Raw genomic sequence first — 10726 nt, 5'->3', positions numbered from 1 at the left:
AGGGGATCCTGTGGGGACTTAGGGTTAGGCACCCTCCCAGCTAGTGGAAGGGGGAGATAGGGTTAGGCACCCCCGGGGAGAGGTTAGAGTTAGGCACCCTCTGGGAGGTTTAGGGTGCGGGGAGGGGGGGGGAGGTTAGGGCTGGGGGGAGGTTAGGGCTAGGCACTAGGGGGGAGGTTAGGGTTAGGCACCCCTAAGGGAGGGTTAGGGGGGGGGAGAGGGGTAGGGATAGGGTACTTACCTGCCCTTTCGGGATCTGCGTTGTTTGGGCTGCCGGCGTTGGGATTTTAACCGCAGAGCTCACGTACTTGGCCATTCATACCGATCCCACTTATTGCAGTGAACTGCAGGCCGTGGGACAGAATGTTTTTTGCAGTTCATTCAAAAGTCCTGGGCTATCCACATCTACTTTTTGAAGGATAGATTGCAATCTTAATGTAAGCAGTTCCAATATCCTATAGAAATGGGTGTTCTAAAACAAAACAATGTTAACATTGTCTTACATGGTTAAAGGAACCGTCACCATTCCAGCACCATGACACTGGGCGGGTCAGACCTCCAGTACTGGGGAACAATTACTGATTTATTCACTAGGGCCGCTGAGGATTGTGAGAGCTACAAGTTCTGATGCAACCTAATTACTGCTGTCTTGTTATCCGGTACTGATTTACAATTTATATGCGATAAAAAGGTAAATACAATATACTGTTGTTGCTCTTTCTTTCTTAAGTTGGGTACACACCTTACAGATATATCTGCAGCAGGCTTGCCTACCCTTCCGATTTGGTCGGGAGCCTCCTGAATATCGGGTGCCGCTCCCGACTCCCCGGAAAGGCAGGCAAGCCTCCCGGCTGCCGCCTACCCCCCCGAACTACTACTAAAAACCCCGCAGCTTGGGGGCACGATGACGCGATTCGCGCTGAATCGCGTCATCGTGGCTCCGCCCCCTTCTTCACAATGCCTTTTTCCAGGCATTGTGAAAAGGGGGCGGCGCCACGATGACACGATCGTGCGGTCACGCCCCTGGCCCCGCCCCCAAAACAGCATTATTGCCCGGCCACGCCCCCCGCAGAATGCAGGCATTCAGCTCCCTCCCGGAAGGAGCGAGCTGAATGTCGGCAAGTATGATCTGCAGATGATGGTTGTTCATACACACGGGTCTCGCTGGCCAGTGAACATGTCACGCCCCCCTTCCCGCAGCCTCTGCAGCAAGTGTACCGCCGTACACACAGCACGATACCCCAATATATCTGCAGATATACTGGGCATCAGCTGTGCAGCACAGCCGACGCGATATGTCTGAGAGTGACTTCATGTACAGACATATAGCTGGTACACAATGGCCGACGTACACAAGATATATTGGCCAATCAATTGATCGGCCAATATATCTGCCAGTGTGAGTACCCAGCATTACTGTAGAATGCACTGAAAGAGAAATAAATATGTGGAAAAATGTATAAATAAAAAAATATTAGAACAATTTACACTATACTCCACCACACACACACACACACACACACACGCACAGTATTTTGGCATATATCAATAGCCATGCACTAACATTTAAAAAGGGAGGGGGGGAGTTTGGACCTGTGTCGGGTACACACTGGAGCAATGTTTAACCTGATTTTCCGTTTTGTATCGACAAATCACCTACATCACTCAGTGTGGTACGGGTAATTGCGCGTGTGGTACGGTTGCAACGATTGCTAGGTTTGATTTGCTGCACATCAAACCTAGCGATGTCGCTAGCGACCTGTAGTAAGTTAATGAAGGACGGAACAGTGATGGTTCCACTGTTCATTAACTCGTTGCAGTGTGTACGGGCAATCCCCGTTCAAGGGCATTCGTTCCAATGTCTGAACGAATGCCCGTCGCTCATGTGTGTCCCCACCTTTAATTGCAGTTTATGCAGAGCGAGGTCCTACTCTTTGAAAATCTTGATTATAAATAAGAGAACAGCTAATCTGTGCTCACTCTGAAAGGGAATATGTTAAAAGTGTATATGTGTTGTGAACTGAAACATGCATAATCATAAATAGGTGTTCTATTGCAAAAGCTGGGTACACCCCCCCCCCCCCTGCTGACCTATCTAATGATTGCTAAGTGCCAATGGGTATGTACTGATTTCACAACTGGGCAGGCATTTAAATTGCCCATAAAGTCGTTCACAGACATATTGTCTATACACACCTTTCAATGCACTACAGATATATCACCCTCTCAATGCAACGGGCAATATATCTGTCAGTGTGTACCCAGCTTTAGAGACACAGTGCTCTATATATATCAGGTGTATTCTTTAGGGAGCACATTTCACTGTATAGTAGTAGGAGACTGCTATACCCCACTTGACTAAATAGTCCAGTTGCTGATGTTGTATGCAGGATTTATTCAGGTGTATTCTTCCAGGGAGCAACCTTCAAATAGGATAGGAGTAGAAGACTGCTATACTTCCCGGCACAAATGGTGTCACTGCAGTCTGATATGACGGGTGTTGTGTAAGAAGAAGTCCTGAGGCGAAGTTTGTCCAACCTCTGTTGACCATGTGTAAGAAAGGTTCAATTAGGAGATTTCTTACCGGTAAGATGCGACTATGATCTGGAGGTCGCTGTGTTTCCTGAGTGTCACTTGTATGTCGCAGATATAGAGCATGGAATACACTTGCTTTTAATAGTGCACTGAGGGCCTGATTCAGCACGGATCGCTATTGTGATCGCAATAGCGATTACGCATGCAGTCTCACTGTGAAGATATGCTGATGATTGCAATCGCAATGACGTCGCAGCCTAACATAAGGACACCCACTTTACCTTACACACATCCGTAATATGCACCCACTTTTCCTTACACACATCCGTAATACATAGAAAAATAGCGAAACCAATGGTAACATCGAGTACAATCGCAGCCTCATGCACACTTGCACAAGGTCTGACCTTACTCAGGAATTGCTAACCTCATCGCACGCAGTGAAAGCCCAAGCTGCGTAGGGCATCATAATGGATAATTTATGCACGCCCTTGTAACAGCTTTCAAATACACTGGCACGCCTGCGTTGCGCCGACCACCCCCCTGTCACCACCCCCAAACGGTGCTTCCTGTCAATCTGTTACAATAAAACACCTATTCCATTTAGGATTATGCATGTTTTTTGTTTCACAGCTCTTAATCAGAGTATCTCCTCACTGAAATAAAATAATTATCAGCTCACCCATTGTTAAAAAAAATCCCCTGGAAAATCATTACCTGTGAAATCTAAAGATGTGATAAAATCACAGCCTGGAACCATTGATCAGCCACCTTTCTCACCTCTTGGTGAAGGTTTTATCATGGACTATGATTTCTTGACTTGTGTTGTCTTTTTACCTTATCTGCATGTTTGCATTTCAGTAGCAGTTGTGTCCAGTTCTGTCCAGGTGAGATTTGATCACGCTCAGCAACTAGCTGAATTGCTATCTACAGATTTTAATGATTTACAAGTAACCCAATCAGTGAAAATACTTAACTTTCAAAAATACATTTATTAGTTGCCAAAACCTAATGGTGGAACTGACAGCATAAATACATTACGTAGCAGCACAAGAGTGGTCTGTTCAGGCATTATGAAACCTTCTTGCAATATGTTGAAAATTCAGAGAAACCTCAATCAGTGGCATAACAGGGCTGCAGTGTGCCCTGTGCCAGATCCAACCCCTGAGTGCGTGATATCGCGCAGAGGGGGCGAGGCAGACAGCATCGATAAGTGCAGCACTGCCCAAAACATCCTCCGGTACCTGCCTGGAGCATCGAAAGGACACTTCGGGCAGCACTGCAGCAATGGTCCTGGCTGCAGGGTACCTGACCAGGCACCATGCTAGCTAGAAGCAAGGGCCGTGGGGCAGCGACGATGCCACCCCCAGAGCCCTGCAACCCTGTATGACAGCACTGCTTGCACACCCCTAGTTATGGTCCTAACCCCAATGTTGCATACGTACCACAGAGTGTATGCAGAGATCGCTGTTGTGTATTCGATATCTCTCATTTGTGATGGTGGCGGACAGACATAGGCGTTACAAGTGAACGTGGTGCATTCTCAAATGCAGAGCCTAGGTTAGAGAAGCCATGATTAGAGAAAGTTAAACACTGCGCCAGCCATAGGGCATCATAATTGTCGATGGTCATCTCGATGGTGCGCTGATGGTGGAGTGTTTGAGTACAGCGGCAGATTTCAACTCTTCATGGACATTGAAATTGGGCCTCTCAGGGCTTGCAGTCTCCGGCACTCGCAATTTCTAAAGGGGAAGGCTGAAACTAGCATTTGCATATTATCACAACAGATAATCTGGAGAAATAGGAGCCATGCATGCATTGCGTCCATTCAAGATCAGTCCCCATGTCCAAAAAAACAATAAATAGGCAGATGTAATATTCACAATTGAGCCTTTAGCTCTAGTATAAAAAAACAAGTGTTGATACATGGGAGTGATGTAGGTGAATGTGTTACGGCTGAGGTGATACAGGGGAATGTGTTGCGGTGGAGGTGATGGGGGAAGTGTGTTGCTACAGAGGTGGTGGGGGTGAATGTTGCTGCACAAGTTATGGAGAGGAATGTGTCTCTAGAGAGGTGAGGGAGAAGGAGGAGATCTGTTATTACAGAGGTGAGTGTGGAGGAATATATTACAGGGGAGAGTCATGACCATAATTGCTGGCTTTTTAGCTGGGCTGTCTGGGAGGCTACGGTGGGAGGTGCAGGGGCATTGTGCAGTGAATCATATAATCACACCCCTGCATCAGCCACTGTACTGGAGAAGTGGGCTGATGCTGGTATGCTCTCTTGTACTGTAAGTAAAGGAAAGTTCCCAGACATTTGTGAACCTCCCTGGATATTCCAAGAGAGTAGCTAGTATGGGCATGACTCACTTTCCATGTGGTCGGAGCACACCATATACATGTCATGACCACATACAGTATTGCTTTCCCCATTGATTGTTTTGTAACAAATTTGAGGAATATGGCAAAACTGCATAGATGTTCCTCTGGCAAATTGAACATCTCCCAGTCAAGATGCAATGAGTTTGCAAGATTATTTGCAGATAAAGTATCCTCCATCCGGGCAGAAATCCCCACAGTGCCATCAAAGGAGTGCCAAACTACCAAGCCTGCCAAGGGAAGGCACCTGTCTTCATGAAACAGCTTTGACATAATGGATGTAAAAGACATTTCTAAAATTATCTGAATGTTGCGGCCCACCACCTGTCATCTGGACCCTGCCTCAACCAAGCTTCTCATAGGGTGTATTGACATGATTGGCCCTGTAATTGCCAAAGTAGTTCAATGCTCTTTGCAGACAGGAATTTTTCCTCTAAAGGGAGCAATTGTTAGACCACTTTTTAAAAAAAAACTAATTTTGACTCTGACTACAGACTGGTATCAAACCTTCCTTTTCTAGAAAAGGTCATTGAGAAACTGATGGCAAAGCAACTGGAAACCCGCCTGTCTACCCATGATATTTATGATCAGGATTCAGGAGAAGACATAGCACTGTAACAACCCTGGTATGTGTGCTTAATGATCTTCTGATGGCAAGAGACAGAGGTGATTGTTCAATCTTAATCCTCCTGGATCTCTCTGCAGCATTTGATACTGTGGACCACGGGATTCTAATTGAGCACCTGAAAAATTTCTGTGGACTGGATGGCACAGTCCTTAGCTGGTTCAAATCATTTCTGACCGGCAAGTCACAGAGAGTTTCTTCTGGAGTAAACTCTTCATCACCAGTGCCACTTCCTTGCAGTGTCCCACAGGGTTCTATACTATCTCCCATGCTTTTTGTAGTGTACATACTACCATTGGGTGAAATAATCAGACGTCATGGCCTGGTCTTCCACTGCTATGCAGATACACAACTGTACCTGTCCTTTGCTCCAGGTACTAAGAATCCCATAACAACCCTAAATGGCTGCCTAGCTGAGCTCCAGGAGTGGATGAGTGCCAGTTGGCTGCGACTTAACCCTGATAAAACGGAGGCCCTTATGATAGGTCACAGGACAAGGCTACAGCATAGCCAACCAACAGGACTTACGCTTATGGGCTCAGAGTTACAAAACACTGAACATGTGCAGAATCTTGGTGTTGTCCTGGATAGTGGCTTGACACTTAAACATTGTCACGGGCTGGGAAATTGGAAGGGGTGGGCCCGAGCTTGGTTGAGTGACAGACACCCGGACCAGAAGAGAGTTTGAATTTAGATGGTTTAATGTAATTCTTTAACATACAGATGAAAGAGGACTAACTGAGTGATGGTAAATAAAGTCCTTGGTGCAGAGATGCACAACTGCAGATACTTAAAACAAACACAAAAGTCTCAGAGGTTCAGGGGGTACTGTGGAGGAGAATTGCAGGGTTAAATACTGTAGAACTTGTAGATGAGTTGAATACTGAGTTGAATACTGTAGCAGAGTAGAATATATCCTGGATGGAGTATGCAGGATTGGGAAGCACTTTGAATAGAACTCCGGGATGGAGTGTGCTGGATTGGGTGAGCACTTGGAATAGAACTCTGGAATGGAGTGTGCTGGATTAGGTGAGCACTTGGAATAGAACTCCGGGATGGAGTGTGCTGGATTTGGGAAGGAGTACTCCTGGCTGGAGTACACAGGAACAGAGTCACATGTGAACTGGAACTGGAAACAGCAGGGCTCAGAAGCATAGGTCTGGCTAGAGCAATAGCACTATTGTACTGGCAATGAGACAGAGTCAGGGAAGGGCTTTTATACCCCTGGCCGGATGGTGATTGGCTGGAGTCACTGGAGAGCGCTGCTGACTGGATGGGGTTGGATCACCTGACCTGATCCAAGATGGCCGCGCCCATGATCTGGATGTCTGGCATGCAGAAGCACAGGAAGTGCATGGAGAGGCAGCAGGTACAGCTAGGCAACAGCGGGGATGCAAGGAACCACCTTCTGGTATAGACCCCACTCTGGATTCCCCTGAAAGCAGCAGCCAGCGACTCAGCAAGCCACGATGACACCAGCGCATGGGAAGATGCAGGGGTCTCTGACGGAGGTCTCTAGCATGGTTTGTAACAAACATTAGGTATCAGCCACAATCAAATCCTCATTCTGTCATCTGAGGAACATAGCCAGAATCAACCAATTAATTCCCTCAGAAGATCTGCCTAAAGTCATACATGCATTTATATAATCATGCCTAGACTACTGCAACATCCTCTATCTTGGACTCCCAGCAAAAGAATTGCACTGCTTGCAGATGGTACAAAATGCAACTGCCAGGCTATTAACCAACCAGCCCCGTTTCAGCCACATAACATACATTCTCTACTCCCTTCACTGGCTACCTGTCAGATGGCGAATTGTTTTTAAGATTGCCTTACTAACTTTGAAAGCCCTACATGACCAGGGCCCAAGGTACCTGAAGCAGCTTCTGATTCCTTACTGTCCCACTCGATTACTGCAATCCATTTATGGACTATTAACAGTACCTAGTATCTCCTGGAATTCGTCTGGGGGTCGAGCTTTCAGCTTTGTGAAACCAACTTTATGTAACTTCCCTGCACAGTTAGAGAGGTCTCCACTCTAGAGTCCTTCAAAAATAGATTCAAGACTCACCTATACACTTTTCAGACATATGACCCAGAAATTTCTCCTGTGCAAAATCCCAGGTATTTGGTCGAAACCCCCCTTTCACACTACAGAGTCTACCCGGGGAATACCCAGGTAGACCCCTTTCAGACATGAGCTGGATTTTTCAGATTACATGCATCTCCTCTGCCATCTGCCCCTCCTAGCCTATCCCCTCTCCGGCTGCCGCTGATGATGTCATCAAAAGGCAGCAGGCCAATCACAATGCAGCCATTTTTTTTATTTTATTATATTATTAAATTATTTATTTTATTCCCCATTTGCCCTGGTGGTCCAGTGGGAGAGCGGGCAGCCCACTGTGGAAGAGACCCGTCGTCCGGCTTTAGTCCTCTTTGCCTGAGGACCCGGCCAAGGTCGTTGTCTCTATCTACAGCGACACAGCCACTGGCGCCGGGGGTGGTGAGCGGCAGCGATGAGCGCCTTATAGGATGCTCTGCGCTGCCCACTCAATGTAAAAGCTGCTTGGTGCAGCCTGGGAGTAAATTCCCGGGTAGCACCATTCAGATATGAGCAGGGTAATTTCCTGGGACATAACTCCCGGGAAATTCCCTGGTCAATTGGGTTGGCTACCCGGGAACGTGTTCCCGGGTAGGTACCTTAGAGACATACACAAGATCACGGGAATTTGGCCGAGGCAGGCCAAATTCCCTGGAATCTCAGTATATCTGAAACGGGTACTATTCACCCAAGCATTTCCATTGTTAAGCTTGTTTTGTATTTTGTGCTGTAAAGGCAAATGTAAAGCACTTTGAGTCTTTTTAGGAGAAAAGCGCTATATATAAGTAACATTATTAATTATTATTATTATTAATCAGACCAGGCCACCTTCTTCCATTGGGCCATGGTCCAGTTCTGACACTCACATACCCATTGTAGGTGATTTTGGAGGTGGACAGGATTCAGCATGGGCACTCCCACCAGTCGGCGGCTACGCAGCCCGTTACGCAGCAAATTGTGATGCCCTGTGTGTTCAAATACCTTTCTATAATACAACTAAATGTGGAAATGGAAATTTTAATTGATGTCATTATTCCTGATGTTATTGGGCTGGATATGCTTACAATGTGTTTAGCACTAGCACTTTACATGATGCTTAATTGAGATACTGAGTGCCCTCATATGTGAAATGAGATGAATAGTATTGTGGTTCAGCACTAGTACCTCATTAGCACAGATCTTTATTTCTAGCAAATGAAACTGGTTATATCTACTTGATTTGCTTTATTTTTCGTATGACATTGTGTAACCGCATAGAATAACTTCTATGCTAGATGATAGCACTGGCACTTTTTTGATTTTGCACTCTTTGCGAGGTTTGCACAGCTTTCGGACAATTGTATAATTATTCTCCGCTGAATCTTTTGGACTGTGATAATGACACTTCTGCTTAATTTGCACAGTCTGTTGAATTGAGATAATTGTATTTATTATCAAGTGAAAGGTATAGCACTGACAGTAAATTGCACATTTTTAGAATAGTACTATAGAGCAATAACTAATAATGGTCCTGCTCTATTATATAGGACTAATATCTGTGTCTACTTACAGTATAAATCTGATCTAATTAAATGGATGCAAGACTTTATTGTTCACTGTCTCAATTTATACCATACACTGTACTTTCTTCTATCTGTCACCATCGGCAGAGTAACTCTCTCATTATACAGTCAGGTGCATAAATATTGGGACATTGATAGAATTTTCATATTTTGGCCTCTATTCACCACCACAATGGCTTTGAAATGAAACAAACAAGATGTGCTTTAACTGCAGACTTTCAGATTTAATTTGAGGGTAATTACATCCAAATCAGGTGAACGGTGTAGGAATTACAACGGTTTCTATATGTGCCTCACACTTTTTAAGGGGCCAAAAGTAATGGGACTATCAACTCAAAAACTATTTCATGGACAGGTGTGGGCTATTCCCTCGTTATTTCATAATCAATTAAGCAGGTAAAAGGTCTGGAGTTGATTCTAGGTGTGACATTTGCATTTGGAATCAGTTGCTGTCGACTCTCAATATGAGATCCAAAGAGCTGTCACTATCAGTGAAGCAAGCCATCATTAGGTTGAAAAATCAAAACAAACCCTTCAGAGAGATAGCAAAAACATTTAAGTGTATCCAAATCAACTGTTTGGAACATTCTTAAAAAGAAAGAACGCATCGGAGAGCTCAGCAACACCAAAAGAGCCGGAAGACCACGGAAAACAACTGTGATGGATGACAGAAGAATTATTTCCCTAGTGAAGAAAAACCCCTTCACAACAGTTGGCCAAATCAAGAACACTCTCCGGGAGGTAGGTGTATATGTTTCAAAGTCAACAATCAAGAGAAGACTTCACAAGAGTGAAAAGCACCACAAGATGTAAACCATTGGTGAGCCTCAAAAAAAGGAAGACCAGATTAGAGTTTACCAAACAACATCTAAAAAAGCCATAACAGTTCTGGAACAACATCCTATGGACAGATGAGACAAAGATCAACTTGTACCAGAGTGATGGGAAGAGAAGAGTATGGAGAAGGAAAAGAACTGCTCATGATCCAAAACATGCCACCTCATCAGTGAAGCATGGTGGTGATAGTGTCATGGCTTGGGCATGTATGGCTGCCAATGGAACTGGTTCCCTTGTATTTATTGATGATGTGCCTGCTGACAAAAGCAGCAATATGTATTCTGAAGTGTTTCGGGCAATATTATATGCTCATATTCAGTCAAATGCTTCAGAACTCATTGGACGGCGCTTCACAGTGCAGATGGACAATGACCCGAAGCATACTGCAGAAGTAACCAAAGAGTTTTTTAAGGCTAAAAAGTGGAATGTTATGCAATGGCCAAGTCAATCCCCTGACCTGAATCCGATTGAGCATACATTTCACTTGATGAAGACAAAACTGAAGGGAAAATGTCCCAAGAACAAGCAGGAACTGAAAACATTTGCAGTAGAGGCCTGGCAGAGCATCACCAGGAATGAAACCCAGAGTCTGGTGATGTTTATGCGTTTCAGACTTCAGGCTGTAATTGCCTGCATAGGATTTGCAACAAAGTATTAAAAAGTGAAAGTTAGGTTTAGGATTGT

At 45.1% G+C, this 10726-nt stretch overlaps 1 protein-coding gene across 4 annotated transcripts in view; it reads left to right on the top strand.

The window, feature by feature from the left end:
• Positions 1-10726, top strand: part of GLT1D1 (glycosyltransferase 1 domain containing 1) — a 225426-nt gene that overhangs the window by 150990 nt on the left and 63710 nt on the right. The window lies entirely within an intron of this gene.

The sequence above is a fragment of the Taudactylus pleione genome, unplaced genomic scaffold (assembly GCF_031769625.1).
Source record: "Taudactylus pleione unplaced genomic scaffold, aTauple2 ptg000282l, whole genome shotgun sequence".
Lineage (NCBI taxonomy): Eukaryota > Metazoa > Chordata > Amphibia > Anura > Myobatrachidae > Taudactylus > Taudactylus pleione.
This window is presented reverse-complemented; position numbering and strand designations above follow the sequence as displayed.